Source organism: Peromyscus maniculatus, chromosome 10, assembly GCF_049852395.1.
Source record: "Peromyscus maniculatus bairdii isolate BWxNUB_F1_BW_parent chromosome 10, HU_Pman_BW_mat_3.1, whole genome shotgun sequence".
In the NCBI taxonomy this organism is placed as follows: domain Eukaryota; kingdom Metazoa; phylum Chordata; class Mammalia; order Rodentia; family Cricetidae; genus Peromyscus; species Peromyscus maniculatus.
In genome coordinates, this window is record NC_134861.1 from 24,012,778 (window position 1) to 24,027,701 (window position 14,924).

The window sequence follows — 14,924 nt, forward strand, 5'->3', positions numbered from 1 at the left end:
CAATATTTTTTGTTCAGTATAATTTTGTCTATAGATTTAACATATACAGACTTCGTTCTATTAGATGTGTTTCTTCTATACCTAATTTCTTCAGGACCTTCATGTTGAACTGTCAGATACCTATCCTGAACCTACTGAGATGATTATGTAATTTGTTAACACAGCGCAGGAGGCTAGCTCCTGGAACTTACCCAGGATAGCAAAAAGAATATCTCAGAGTAGCGAGGGCTTAGGAAAAATTCTTACCTATCTGAAGGATAGACTTCTATCTGAGGGGAAAAATAAAGAAATACACATGCTTTCTGATGGTAACTTGTTCTTTTACTTCATCTTGAAAACTCTCTTTCTCTCTGTCTCCACATGGTTACATCTCTTTACATACAGCTACATATCTCTCTTTACCTACATATATCTCTCTTCTACACAGCCATACATCTCTATACATAGTTACATACTTTCACACAGTTACATTTTCCACACATTCTCCACACAGCCATATACTTCTATACAGTTATATCTCTTTTCTCTACACACAGCCCTCTCTGCACACATCTCTTTCATACAGCTCTCTCACCTACATAGCAGCAGCTCTCTCCTCTACTACGTCTCTACTCATCCTCTCTCCTCAGCTCTCTCTGTGTGCCCAGCTACATCTCCCTGTCAGTACACACACACACACACACACACACACACACACACACACACACACACACACACATCAATAGCCAAACTCTGGACATTTATATGTTACATTTTCAGGGGCCAACCCATTCTCATAATACATGATAAATCACATAGTTTCTCTCAGGCTAGGGAGGTGGGGCTGACTGGCCAGTGAGTAACACTTGGCTGTGCACGTAACTCTGAGTGGTCAGGATTCCCAGACAGAAAGTGACATTGAAATTCAGGACTTAAGCAATAAACAGTAAGTTGGCTGAACCCCGAGGCTAGGAATATATGCAGAAAGCCAACCACTGAAAGGACCTGTACAGGGAGCCACGTCTCAGTGTTATCAGCCTGACTTTTATTTAACAGACGCATGGGAACTTGTCCTTGTGTATTCTCTGCAGGGGCAGCCAGTCTGTTTTGAATTTGTTCTGAAGTCTAAAATTAGCTATCTTTGTGACTGAGAATACTGTTACTTTCCTGTCAGTTATGAAAATATCCTAGTATTATTTCTGTTCATCAGAATTATACAGCTTAAGTGGAAATGATCTTTCTGACATTCCACAGCTATAAGTGCCCCCAATAGATGGAATACATGCATGAGATAAACAGACAAGCAGTGGAAAAACACCCATAGCAGTTTTTAGGGAAGAAATGTAGTGACACATGAGAAATTACAGACAGAAGCAACCAGTTTCTAGAGCCAATAACCCCATGGTCTTTGCCAAGTGGGGCTTCCCATCAGAGAGTTATTCATCTGGTAGGTTGACCTATTGAATACTAGTTGTCACCTGTACTCAGGGTGGTTGGTCCACAACCAAGTAAAACTTGATGACAGCTGTCTCATGCCAGCCTACATAGTCCCTTCTGGTGCTTTAAGGGCTGTCCTTCTGAGAGGGACCCTCCTTCTCAGTTTATTTCTTTGTATCTTAAGGCCAAAATATCGCGGTGTCTTCAGCAAGAGTCTTACAATCTAGTGCTGAAGGCAATCATCAGCTTTCATATCCTTTATTGTTTTGGGGACCTCATGAGCTAATCCCTGATGCTGAGGTTTTTAGTTAATAAACTTATGTTTTCTGAGACTGGGTTTATCCACTTGCACATGGTACCTTTGTCCAAACTTTTATTCTTTAATTAGTCTACAAAATCGTAGGTTTTCTTATAGCCCTGTGCACATACTTAGTTCTGGTTGACCTTTCTCCCTTCCATCCTCCATGTTTCTTTTCCCCACTTCTACTGAAGCATTCTCTATGTCCAGTTTTGACCCTTCTACTGTCCTATGAAATGTGCTCATCTCCCTCTGTTCTCGTAAAGCCTCTCCCTGCTTCTCATTGGTCCCTTTCTAGTTTCCTGGTTTCTTTACACACATCTACATAAATCCACTCTATAAAAATTAAAATATAGGATCTGCAGATAAGGATGGATGCTTGCTTTATATGAGCCAGAGTTACCTCACTTAATGTATTTTAGTTGCATCAATTTTTCTGCAGTTTAATTTTTCTTTATGGTTTAACAAAATTACATTGTGTTTGTCTCCCACATTTTCATAATTCATCAGCTGATGGCCATTTATGCTTGCTTCCCTTGCTACTGTGAACAGAGTAGCAATTTTAAAAAATGTATCTGTAGAGTAGGGCACAAAATACTTTGGATATATACCCAGGTATATCTGTCTCATGTGGTAGTTCTGTTTTTAATTTTTAAAGAAACCCCTCCAGTGATTTTCAGTGGTCACACCAGTCTCTACTCCCACCATCAGGGAGTAATTCCTTACATCTACCAGCATTTGATTTTGTTTTCACGATGATAGTTATTCTCTGGTGAGGAAAAATATCAAAGTAGTTTTGACTTGAATCTTCTTGCCACCTAAGGATATTGAATACTTTCAAAAATATTTATTGATGATTAACATTCGTTCTTTATAGAACTTCATGTTTTTTAGCCCATTTAAATTTTTCTATTTTCTCATTAAACTTGTTCTTTGACATATTTATACATGCTTAAAATGGATTCTAATTACTCTCATTTCCCACCTCTGACAGCCCTCCTCTCTCCATACAAATTACTTGGTTAGATTACAGGATAGTAGATTTACATGTGGCTGTTCATACACCCTCTATGATAATTAACCCCCTCTTCTCTCTCCCCACACCTCCAGTCCCCTCCCTGCTTACTTTCCACTTCCAGTGTTGTCCCTCTCCACTTTCATTTTACCTACTATTGCCCCTCCTTTAGGAGATTCCGCCCTCCTTACATTGCCCCTTTCTCATTTCCACCAGTCCATGTTAAACACACATAGCTAAATATTTAAAGCTCGGATGCACATGTGCAAGAGAACATAGGTTTTCTTTGTGTCTGGGTTACTTTTTTCGAGCTTCATCCATTTGTAGTTGTTTTTGTATAAGGATCTAGTTTCATTCTTCTATATACAGATAACTAGTTTTCTTAACACCATTTATTAATGAGGCTGGTTTTATCTAGTGAATATTTTTGGCATCTTTATCAAAAATCACATGGCTGTGGGTATGTGAGCCTTATCTGGATCATCTTTTCTATTCCTTGTCCCAGTGCCCTCGAACCATGCTGTTTGGCCTTTTGTTTATATGTACGTGGGTGACTTGCTCTTGTGTGTGGGTATGTGGATGTGTTTGTGGAAGCCAGTGGTCAGTCTCAGATGTCATCCTTGCAAGCCACCCGCCTTGTTTCGTTGAGATAGTTATCTCTTAGTATGAGTCTCATTGATTAGGCTAGGCTGGCCAACCAACAATCTACACAGATCAGCTTGTCTCCACCTCTCCAGGGCTGGAACTGCAAGCATACCCAGCTTTTCTGCATGGTTCTGGGAATTGAACTCAGGACCTTACTCTTGCACAGAAAGAACTTTACCAATTAAGCTCTCTTTCCAGCCCCTGTACTGATTTTATAACATAACTTGAAATCAGACCTAATACCTCTAGCATTGCTTTGACTTCTAAAGTCTTTTGCACTTCCAAATGAAATTTCAGATTTTTCTCCTATTTCTATGAAGAATGGTGTTAGGTTTTTATTTGTTTATTTTTTGTAAGACAGTCATTTTTACAATGTTGATTCTTCCAATCTATGAACATGAGAAATTTTTTCATCTGCTAGTGTGTTCTTCAATTTCTCTCAAGTATTTTAACACTTTCATTACAGAGGTTTTCATTCTCTTGATTAGGTTCATTCCAAGAAGAGAGAGAGAGGAGAGAGAGAGAGAGAGAGAGAGAGAGAGAGAGAGAGAGAGAGAGAGAGAGAGAGAGAGAGAGAGAGAGAGGAGAACTGTGAATTGGATTGTTTTCCTGACTGATTTCCTCCTCACCATGTTTGTTATGGTGTACAGGAGGGCTCCTTCATTTTCTATGTCACTTTTGTGTCTTGTTTCTTTGTTGAAAGTATTTATCATCCAGGCCCTCCTGGATTTTTTAGTTCCTATTATTTGCTGTTCAATGTGACTTGGTGTTTTTCTCCACGTACTTTGTTCTGTGTATTCGTATTTTAAATAGAATATGACATTGTGCGGTTCTTTTCTGATCTTGGCTGTTTGTGTTCTCAATGCTTTCTCTGTCTGGACTGGATGGAATCTCCGTGAGTCTGGGAAGTTTCTGCTATAATTTTTTTTAAGTTTTCTATGCCTTTAGAATGAAATTTTTCTTTATGTCCAAGAATCTTAGATTTGTTTTCATGGTGTCTCATGTATCTTGGAAGTAGCCATTGTCCTTCTTCCTTGATTCTGTCTCCAAGCTCAATATGCTGCCCCTTCCCTGACCATTCCACTGGGAAGACTTATTTTAATTTTCTTGTATTTCACTTTGGTTTTTTGTTTCAGAATCCACACCCCTTCATCCCTTTACTAAATTCTTCTCTCATGTCACGTATTGAGACTGTCTTATTTCATTCAGCTGTTGTGTCTTCTGAAAATTCTTTAAGAGGTTTGTGTCTTCTTTGATTTTCTTGAACTATTTTATGCTTGTTCTTTTGTGGTAGGTTTGTTTGTCTGTCTGGGTTTAATTCACTCACTGGAGGTCATCACTGTGAGTTAGTAACTTTGGAGGAGTTATGTTGCTCTGGGTTTTATGTTAGTTGTGTTTTCACATCAGAACTAGCACATATAGATTTAGGTGGTTGCTTAAATTTAATTTTTAAAAAAAAATACATTTTCACTTATTTCTTTGAGATGAGACTTATTCTGTTCAAGGAGACATTTGCACTGCTCAGGAGAGACTAGGTTGTGAAGGACTGCTGTGTTGTTTTTTTTCTGCTAGACTGTAGTGAGGGGCCAGGCTCTGCCCCCCCCCATTATCTCCTTCCAGTTAGAATTGTCTGCAGCCCCAGTGCTAGCAAAGGGTAGGCCCACAGTACAAGTAGAGTAACAGTGGATGACCAACCACTTCTAAGTGCCAGTGTTTTAGGAAGCGGCACTGAGAGCAGCATGTGCCCTAGGATATTAGTTACTGTGGGCAGAAGTGGAAAGGAAGACGATCTCAAGATAGCTGTGGTCAGTCCTGGGTTAATCGGAAGATGTCTGTAGAAGATGAAGGGCTACAAGGGAAGGCAGTCATGACGTACGTAACCAGCTCTTGGGGAACTGAGCTAGAGATCCTGCAGACCTGGCCAGACTGTGTTCTTTGGTGGAAACAAATGGAAAAGGAACAGGCAGACAGGGAAGAGTGGACAGGGCAACAGAGCTGGCCCCTGAATTGACATGAATATAAAGAATACAAAGAGTAAATATGGCCGGTAGAGAGCTGGTACAGAGTACCATAGCAGGCCAGTCTGTCTGTCACTTTGCTGGACTGATTCTTCTTGTGTCTGAGAGCTGCATCCCTGGCTCTCAGAGGTCTGTTTTATCCAGGGCTCTCCTGTTCTTACCTCCAGGCTTTCCTTTGGTAGACTGGGTTACACAGTGACCTGGCCAGTAGGCAGTGCGGCAAAGATGAAGTCTCCCTCTGATGCTTGTCACACCTCTGGCCTGGCCTGGAGGCATCCGGGTGCTGCTCTGCACCCCCCACCCCCAACCTTTGTGTTATCTGCTGAGCTTCCTGGAGAGGTGTGGAAGAATCCCTGCAGCTTTGGGCTCAGATCCAGTTGCTGCCCCTATCAGTGCAGACACAAAGACCTTTGTCATACAGTCTGGCAGAATTCTGCTGGTCCAGATCAGCGTGTCCTCACTCCCATGTCCCCTTCCGTGAGTTTCCTCTTATAGTTCACAGAGCTGCTTCCACAGGCTGTATGTAGCTCTGCTACTTCAGCAGGGTCTTTTTGAAATGACGTTCCACACTATTGCAGGCCCAGAGAAAACAGAGTTTTCCATTTGCTAATGCTGCTCTCTGCCCCTTATCTGGATTCCTTTTCTCTGCTCTTTACAAAGGGACCATGCAGATTTCTAGTCTCCAGCGCTCCCAAAAACCAAGCTAGGCCCATAAGGATAGACCCGGGTCTGTGAAGTTTTGTTTTCTATTGCTACTGCAGTAGAAATCATCCACCTCTGTTGCAGTAGAAATCATCCACCTCTGTTATCTCTTAATCAATTTTCTCTGGATTACTCCATGAAGACTGGGAGACTATACTTGGGTGCCAGCCACCATTTTCCTTTGTAAATAAAGTTTTATTGGACCACAGCCACATACATTCATTGTAGTGACAGCGTTTGTGCTACAACACAGAGCTGAGTAGTTGCAATGGTGAACGCATGCTCTACAAATCTAAAGCATTTACATCAGATCCACTCGGAGAAAGCTTGCTGGCGCTAGCTCTCCCATTAACTGCTTTAAGCTTCATTCTGCCCTGTGACTTATCTTAGTTTGATTCCACATTTTGTTTTCTCACCTTTTAGAATTTTTGAGTCAGGAATGCTTCATTTATTCTTTTATTGATAAAAATGATTAATGAATTCTTTTTTAACATGTATTTGAACATGTAGTGTTTTATTATAATTGCTTTTAGAAATTCCATATTGGACTTCTTAAAAATAATTGTTTAAAAAGTTTTGAAGTTTCTTGGAATATGGCATATAATACACTGAGCAGGTCTGCAAAAATTTCCTGGGCAAAGTTAAATAATAGCTATTGGAAGAGATGGCTGATGGAAAAATCTCGATTCAATACCAAAATAAAATAAGAGTTTTTACAAAGCAGAACAGGAAAAGTTGAGGATCTAGTCCAGAGGGACTAGGGAGTTTTCCCTTCCCAGTTAGAGGAACACCAGAACTAGAGTATAAGACAGAGAGCCTCAGAAAGTCCACACTGTACCCTGGACCCTCTATAGTAGATGTTTTAAATGGCAGTTATTGTGGGGGGGGGACAAAGGGAGGTAAATGTTGTACCATAGTGGCAGAGGGAGAGGAGATGATGGGGAAACCTCCCAGTTCTCTCATCCTCCTGCCTAGCCTTCCTAAGTGCTGGAATCAGAGGCTGGGATTGAACCCAGGAAGACTAGTGTTGAACTAGGAACACTGTCAACTGAGCTATATTCCCAGTTCAGGCAGCCATTTAGGTTTTTAGTTATTTGACGTATGTGAGTGTTTTGCCTGCATGTACATGCCTTGTACCCACACAGGCCAGAAGAGGAAGTTGGGTCTTGGAACAGGAGTTACAGAAGGTTATAAGCCACAATGTGGGTGCTGGGAAAGAAATGCTAAGGCAAGAGCAGCTTGTGCTCTTAAGGGCTAAGCCATCTCTTTAGATATCCCGGAAGTCATTAAAAAAAAAAAGTCTCCTGCTGGACTCAGCTTGTGGCTCCAGACCTTCCATTAACCACATTCTGTGGCAACCCAGAGCAATGGTCATGGGACTATATGCTAAAAGCTGGCGGGCAGAATTCCTCTAGAATATGGAAAAGAAAATTTTCATCAGAACTGCATGGTGTGTGAGGGGGAAACCTGGTTGGAGCAGAGCCTGTATGGAATCTGGATACAGTTTCCAAGAGTGTGCCCTGGACATAGGGAGGGGGTGCGGCCAACATTTCAACCTGCACCCTGAGAACAGGACCCAGGAAGAAGTGCCCACTGACAGGGTCAGCCCCTGTGACCCAGCCTTCAGAGGGCATCCCAGGGAAGTCCTGGTATCTAATCTGGGGAGGAACTGAGTGTCACAGCTGGGAGCAGCAGCGGTGGAGAGCCCGTCCATTGCACCCTTGCAGCCCTCTCCAGAGCCTTCATTCACCTCACCCAAGGCCGTTATTTCAGGCCCATCTGCCCTGCTCCGCCCTTGTCCTCACCCCTTTCCCTTCCTCTCTCTACTATTCCCTTTTAATTTTCCATCCGATAGACTTCCCCAAAGCATGTTCTCTGACCTGGTGTGGGGCTCTCTGAATCTCAGAGATTCAGGCTACTAGGCTGCTAGGTGGCTTTGGGTTGAGTTCTTTCCTTTGCCTCTTCATCTTGCCTCCCTCTCTGTGTCTGTTGTTTGCCTCTGACAATGTAATGTTAGTCAGTAGCCTTAGCTCTCGCCTTCTCCCTTAGCATGCTTATTCCCAGGATAACTAATATGTGAACACAGTGTTGTCAGTGACCTCTTACTTCAATGACTGGAAAGCAAAGCTGGTCTTTTTGTATCTCTCTGTCACATTTTCACACTGTGCCTACTCTCTGAACATTACTGGGATAGATTTCCCCAATAAAAAGGCACAAACTAGCAGATTAGATCAAAAAGCAGAATCATCCAGGCATGGTAACAAACACCCTCGATCCCAGCAAAGAGAGGTAGAGCTCTGTGAGTTTGAGGCAGCCTAGTCTACATAGCAAGTTCCAGGCCAGCCAGGGCTGCACAGTGAGACCCTGCCTGAAAAAGCATAGATTCTGTTGTTTTGGGTTTTTTCTCTTGTTGCCTCCAAGAAATCACCAAAGCCAGACACAGCCTTAGGATGGGAGCACAGAGAGAGGAATTCCAAACAGAATCTTAAGGTGGGGTCATGGAAGGAGGGATTCCAAACAGAATCTTAAGGTGGGGTCATGGAAGGAGGGATTCCAAACAGAATCTTAAGGTGGGGTCATGGAAGGAGGGATTCCAAACAGAATCTTAAGGCGGGGTTGAGGAAGAGGGATTCCAAACAGAATCTTAAGGTGGGGTCAAGGAAGAGGGATTCCAAACAGAATCTTAAGGTGGGGTCGAGGAATTCCAAGCAAGTGGGATGAGAAAACAAATAGGTGTCACAATAACTAAAAAACTCAACTTTGAACCAAAGTCAGTCAGACTGAATAAAGTCACTTAAACTGAGTTAGGGCATAATCCATCAAGGTGACATTATGACTAAAGAGACATGCATAGACACACCCAATTCCATTCAACTATTAAGTATGATGACATGTTAGCCGAACACAGGAAGAACAGGTGGCTTCAGTACTGTATTCTCATCAATATTTTCTTTTATTCTATATGACCACAATGAAATAAAAAGAGAAATAAAAAAAGAAAAATTATGGAGCATACATACAAATTCATGGAGATTGAGAAACACTGAATAATGAATGGGTTTCATAGTAGAAAAAAATTAAAATATTCCTAGAATCTAATGAAAGTGAAAATATATACAAAACTCTGTTGATACAATGAAAAGAGTCCAGAGAAATGTAATCTTTTTTTTATTATTTTATAATTTAATTTAATTTTATATATCAGCCATGGATTCCCCTGTCCTCCCTCCCCCCACCCCCACCCCTCGCCCAACCCCTGTCTCCTCCAGGGCAAGGACTCCCCTGGGGATTCAGCTCAACCTGGTAGATTCTGTCAAGACAGGTCCAGTCCCCTCATCCCTTCACCCAGGCTGAGCCAAATGTCCCTGCATAGGCTCCAGGCTCCAAACAGCCAGCTCATGCACTCAGACAGGTCTCGGTCCTGTTGCCTGGGGGCCTCCCAAACAGTTCAAGCTAATCACTGTCTCACTTATCCAGAGGGCCTGATCCAGTTGGGGGCTCCTCAGCTATTGGTTCATATCATGTGTCCCTGTGCTTTTTCCAATCATGGTCTCAACAATCCTCACTCATACAATCCCTCCTCTTTCTCGCCGATCGGACTCCCAGAGCTCCACCTGGGGCCTGGGGGTGGATCTCTGCATCTGCTTCCATCAGTCATTGGATAAGAGGAGAAATGTAATCTTGGATTACATGTTTACATTAAAAAATCAGGCCAGGTGGTGGCACACACCTTTAATCCCAGCACTCAGGACACAGAGGCAGGTGGATCTCTGTGAGTTCGAGGCCAGCCTGGTCTACAGAATGGGTTCCAGGATAGCTAGGGCTGCACAGTGAAACTCTATCTTGAGAGGGGATAAAAGGAAAAAAATCAAAGCAATCTAAATAAATAACCAAATGATGAACCTTAGGGTCCTGGAAAAACAAAAACAAGCTAGGCTATGGAATGAAAGAACATGTACATAGAAACGGACACAAAAACAAAATCCCACAAAAATACCAGTACAACAAAGAGTTGATTCTTTGAAAAAATACAGCTAAAGTAGCCAAGAAAGCTACAATCCAAATTAAGAAAATGAGAGATGAAAATAGAGAGGTTACAACAGATACCAATAAAATTCAAAAAATAAGAGGAAGTGGAAAATTATAAAGAAATGAATGAATTTGTAGAAACGTAGGACTTGCCAAGAAAAAAATGAAATAAATATCTTAAGCAGATTCATTACAAGCAATGAGGTTGAAGCAGCAATATGAAAATGTTCAGGCCCAGAAAGGTTCGCTGCTGGATTCCAGCAGACCACCGAGGAACTAGCACCAGTGTTTTCCCCCAAAGGACTCTGGGAAATACAGAAGGAAGGCATGTGCTCAGACTCTACACAGCAGTGATAGCGGTCACAAAAGCAGAAAAAGACAATAAAACAAAGGAAACTCTAGGCCAAGCTCCCTCCTGCACACAGGTCAGAACTTGTCAAAACGATGCACACAGATAGACTCGGGAGAGCGTTAGAAGGAGCCGGCAAGCCAGCTCAGTGGGGCACAGTTGCTGCGTGGAGAGGGCCAGCTGCACTTCCGGTCACCGGCATGGCAGCTCACAACCGCTAGTTCAGGGCATTCCCACACCCTTTTTTGGCCTCCACCAGCGCACTTACATAATGCATGTAAAACACTGTACACATAAAAATATTTTTTTTAAGAAAAAGAATACACCCGAGTGATAATTGAGAGCTGGGGGTGCAGCTTGGTTGGTAGTCTTTGCTTAGCGTGCGTCAAAACCTAGGCTTGATCCCCAGCACGGCATCCAGCAATTGTGGTGGGCAAGCACTTGGGAGGTACAGACAGGAAGATCAGAAGGTCAAGGTCACCCTCAGCCGTACAGTGAGTCTGGGCTCTGTGAAACCTTGCCTGGAGAAAAGAAATGAAACTCTTTAAAATAGAGAGAAGAGCACCACTGAGACCGCTGAATGGGGAAAAGCACTCTGGGAAGCCTGATCCACAGGGCCCACGTGGTAGAAGACGAGGATCAGCTGCCCCAAGTTGTCCTCTGACTTCCTCATGCACAGCGTGGCATGTTCATGTACACACACACACACACACACACACACACACACACACACACACACACACACACCATAAATAAACAATTTGAGACCATTCACCACAAATTAGCTTCATTCCAGTATTCCAGTGGCAGTCCAACATACACATTAGTAAACACACTACATCACATAAACAGACTCAAGGACACAAAGAAGTCATATTATCTCAAAAGATACAGAGAAGATTTGACAAAATTCAAACTCCTTCCATCAAAAACTTGCTGAAGCCACCAAGAATAAAAGACACAGGTCTTAGCATCCAGGCTCCATACCATGGAGATGGCCGACATCACACTTAACAGGGAAACCAGGGACCTTTCCACTGACGTCAGAAACTGTACAAAAGCAATTTGAGAAAAAGTTCTTTGCTTTCCAGTTTCTGATCACAGTCCATCGCTACAGGAAAGTCAAGGCAAGGGCTAGAAGCAGCTATTCACATCCAGTCGCAAGCAGAGAGAATGTGTGGATACTTACTGACCAGTATGTAATCTCTACTCAAAGTTCTGCCTTAAACCCAGGGAATGGTACCACCCACATCAGCCAACATAATCAAGACAGCCCCCCTCAGATCTGCCCACAGCCCAACTTTCTCTTAAAGTTGGAACAAACCAATCCATCATTTGAGACTCTGTCCCTAGGTGATTCCAGGTGTCAAGTTGGCAATTAAAACTAGCCAGCACAACAGCTTTCTCTAGGAGTCCCAGCATGCCATCCACTCTAGGAGTCCCAGCATGCCATCCACTCTAGGAGTCCCAGCATGCCATCAACTCTAGGAGTCCCAGCATGCCATCAAGTAAACATTAGCCATACAACTTCATGAGAAGCTTCCAGATGAATGCAGTTACATATAAATGACTTTCTTTTTTTTAATTGGCCATTATGTGAATTGACTACACCTTGTGAGACTTTTGTACTTTGTGTGTGTGTGAGACAGGGTCCCTGCTGCCCCTGAACTCACTATTTAGGCCAGGCTTGGCCTCATACTCACAGAGGTCCACCAGCCTCTGGGATTAAAGCCCTGTGCCAGCCATGCCCAGCTATTTTTATAGTTTTATGTGTACGGATGTTTCACCTGAATGTACGTCTGTGTATCACATATGTCGTACCTGCAGAAGCCTGAAGCTCCATTGGATCACTGAGACTGGAGTTATAGATGGTTTTAGATGCTGAGCTGCCGTGGGGGTGCTAGGGATCAAACCCAGGTCCTCTGGAGTAGCAGCCAGTGCTACGAAGCCATCTCTCCGGCCCTGAGACATTTATACTTTCAATAATAGCATTCAAATAGTTATTTTTCTGATTGACTGAGACTTTAGTCATGACATATCATTATTCAAGTTATTGGTTTTTTATATTATGACTTGGCCACTAAAACATAGTCACGTAACTGGAAGCACAGTGTGGAAGGAGGCACTGTGGGGTGGAAGGCAGCATGGGATGGGACTGATGGACTGATGGACTGATGGACTGATGGACTGATGAGGTAACTCCCTTCGTGCTGGTGCTGTCCTCAGAAAATTTATCCACCCTGATATTTACACTCAGAAATTCAGTTTATTGCTGGTTAATTTATTTCTGTTTATTATAGCTGAAATCTAAGAAATTTTAAATGAAATGCTACCAAATTAAAAGTTAAATTTGTCCTTATTGATTTTTATTGACTCATATCTATGCAAGTTTCCTTAAAGTTGGAACAAACAAAAATGCCCATTTATTCAGGATCTGCTGTGCCTGGAAACAATGTAAGTGAGGGGAATGGCAGTGTTTACAAAACAGAGAAATTGTCAACAGAATGTCTGCCAATGGACTTACCGGGAAAAATTACAGCCTATAATTCATGAAGATTGGCTCAGAACAAACTGTCCCTGCCAACAGCAAACCTGACAATTATTCTGTTGTCTAATTTGGCTCAGCCTAAGGTGACCTTGTTTGCCCATCTCAGTCTTAATTCTTGCTAACTTGGCATGCAAGGGGAACATATGGCATATGTCTACAAAGTCCATTTTTACATCTTTAACCAAAATAAATGTAGACTATGTTGAGCGTTTCCTGTAACTGAGCTCGTAAGTATATTAGACAGACCTGGTTACATTCATTGTCTGCCCACTAGCTACTTTATAGGTGCTGCCTATAAAACTAGAAATTCTCAGGAGATATATTTTTTCTAAGTTTGGAATATGACTAAAGCTAGCCAATTTTAAACATGTTCCAAAAAATATAGTCAATCACAAGCCCTTTTTTAAAAAATGAAAATATGTCATCAATTCATTGCAACCAAAAGATATTTACAGATTTTGACTGAATCTAGGGCCGCGATTTTTAAAGCTGTACAAGATACTGTGAGAAGCCCAGTGTGGTGATGGCATCTATAAACCAACACCTGGGAGACAGAGGCCTGAGGATGACTCAAGACTAAGGCCAGGCAGGTGGCTCAGAGTAAGATGCCCGCCATCAAGTGTACAGCCTGATTCAGTCCCCGGGACCCGCAGGCTGGAAGGAGGGACACGGAGTTGTCCCTGACTTCCCATACACACCTTGGCTCAAGTACACATGCACATACACACAAATAAGTGAATGCAATCATCATTTTTAAGTAAAAAAATGATGTAAGAAAGAAAGTGGAAATTGGAGAACAAAACTAAGAGTATTTCTGTTTTTCCTCCGAGCTTAATCTGGCATATTTTTTTAAATTCTTTTTCTGACCCACTAAAGTTTATTATGAACGGGAAGTTACTCTTTGTGGCTTTAATATCTCTCAAGAAGCACTGAGGAAATTAGATTTTTATTCCCATCATAGCTTAAGGTTAGACTTCTGGGGAGAGACTATAGAAAGTTGAAAACAACCTCAGAAAGATGGATAGTTCTGTCTGTATACCTTAAAGTTTAAAGTAGAGTGTGTGGTTTTGCTCTTTCCTGTACAGCTAACAACTGAACAAGAGTCCTGAAATGGCACACATATGTATGTGTTGTGTGTGTTTTGTATATATGTATCCGGCAGACTGCCTGAAGGGGCCAGTGACAGAGATAGCCTGTCACTGTCATGTAATACTTTTCCTTACAGGCCATCCCTGTTACCTGTTGGCCGATGGTAGACAGGCTTTGTGTGTTTCTTATCAGAGACACTGTGCACACGAGATGAGGAGAGAACGCTTCCTCTCCACAATGTCCACAACGGCTGGTGATCCGTGTCTGGGCCTAAGACTGACCCCTCCCTGGCCTTCCCTGCTATAAAGTGCCCCATCAGTTTCTTTTAAGCTCTCGTTTTGCAACCACTGGGCAACTTTTCTTAGATATTATTTTATCAGAGATTGTGAGATGGTGACTTTCTAATTGTCTTCCCTCTCATATCTGTAACTTAGACTGCATGACAAGAATGTTCTTATCAAACTAAGTCACCCGAGAGGCAGGGTCAATGTTAGGGGTTCCTTTTGGTTACCCCAGCTATTGCCTTTCCAGCATGACCACTACTGGGGAGAATAGATGGGGGGGGGGATTTCAATTCTGTTCTTCTGTTCTATTGATCAATTTTTGAAAATCAGTGTAATATTTTGAAAAAGTCATTTTAGTGGCATTATCAAAATCTTAAAAATGTGATGGCTTTAAATTTTATTTTTGTAATTTCTAAGTAGAAATGTCCATCACTTTGTTAGCATAAAAGTGAACAACCAAAGTCTCTCTTTGGAAATTTTCAGAATAAATATGATATATCCCAAAACTAGATACTCTATGGCCACTTAAGA

General features: G+C 42.2%; 1 protein-coding gene across 13 annotated transcripts in view; it reads left to right on the forward strand.

Annotated features, from left to right (window-relative positions):
• Wdpcp (WD repeat containing planar cell polarity effector) overlaps nt 1–14,924 on the forward strand; it is a 297,030-nt gene that overhangs the window by 265,341 nt on the left and 16,765 nt on the right. The window lies entirely within an intron of this gene.